The following is a 1,155-nucleotide window of genomic DNA, read 5'->3' as shown; positions in this document are numbered from 1 at the left end:
ATCTTTCCTTGGGAATTAGGAGCACTTCACAATTTATACCCTTTTCACTCTGAAAACACTCTGGAGGGATAGGCAGGAAGGAGAAAATTGCTTGAAGGCAATGAAGGGACTTTTTCACCTTTATAAGGTTCTTCCAAAATGTGGCTTTATTTTTTACCCTAACATAAATTTAGGTTTAAGATCAAAGATTTAAACAAAGCAAAACAAAAACAAACCATAAAATATGTAGGAAAACAGAGATTCTGTTTTAATATTGGAAGAGAAAAAAAGCTTTATAAGTGTCACACAAAACACCAAAGTCATACAAGTAAACTGATAAGTTTATAAAATTTTAAGACATCCCACATGACAATAAACAAAACCAAACCATTGGCAACAGAACAGGAATGGGCCATTCACAAAAATGAATATATGATATAAACTAATTTAAAGAGTGCTTAATTTCATTCTTAATTTTAAAATGAAATCAAAATGACAAAAATGCATACTTATAGCTGGGCATTGTGGCACGTGCCTATAATACCAGCGGCTCAGAAGGCTGAGGCAGGAGAATGGAGAATTCAAAACCATCTTCAGCAAAAAGCAAGGCGCTAAGCAACACATGGAGACCCTGTCTCTAAATAAAATACAAAACAGGGCTGGGGATGTAGCTCAGAGATCAAGTGCTCCGGAGTTCAATCCCTGGAACCAAAAAACAAAAAAAAAAAGCATTTTTATCCTATCAAATTAGCATTTCTTATCTTAAACTGATAAAACCCAGTTTTGTTCTGAGTAGAGGGAAATAGGCCTTATCATACATTGTTAATGAAACAATAAATTGTTGCACATTTTAAAAGGGTGATGTGGCGTTATCTATCTTTAATGTTTTACATCAGTTTTGAAGAAGTATTGACTATTATCCATTTAAGTATTTCTTCTGTCCCATTATGTATCTTCCTTCTTCTGGTACTCCAATTATCTGAACATTCGCCAGCCTAATATTAAAGAACGCAGCTGCACAATTTATACTGTAAGATCTCAAAAACTACTTCAAAACTCTACTAATTAAGACAGTGGGTTAAGAGTGCAAGTAAAGAAAAACCATGGTAGGCAGAGATCACGCCGATGCTTCACGAAGATTCTTACTCACTATTCACTGCTATTTAATCAAAACTG

The sequence above is a fragment of the Ictidomys tridecemlineatus genome, chromosome 9 (genome assembly GCF_052094955.1).
Source record: "Ictidomys tridecemlineatus isolate mIctTri1 chromosome 9, mIctTri1.hap1, whole genome shotgun sequence".
NCBI lineage: Eukaryota > Metazoa > Chordata > Mammalia > Rodentia > Sciuridae > Ictidomys > Ictidomys tridecemlineatus.
Note: the sequence above shows the minus strand (reverse complement) of the source record.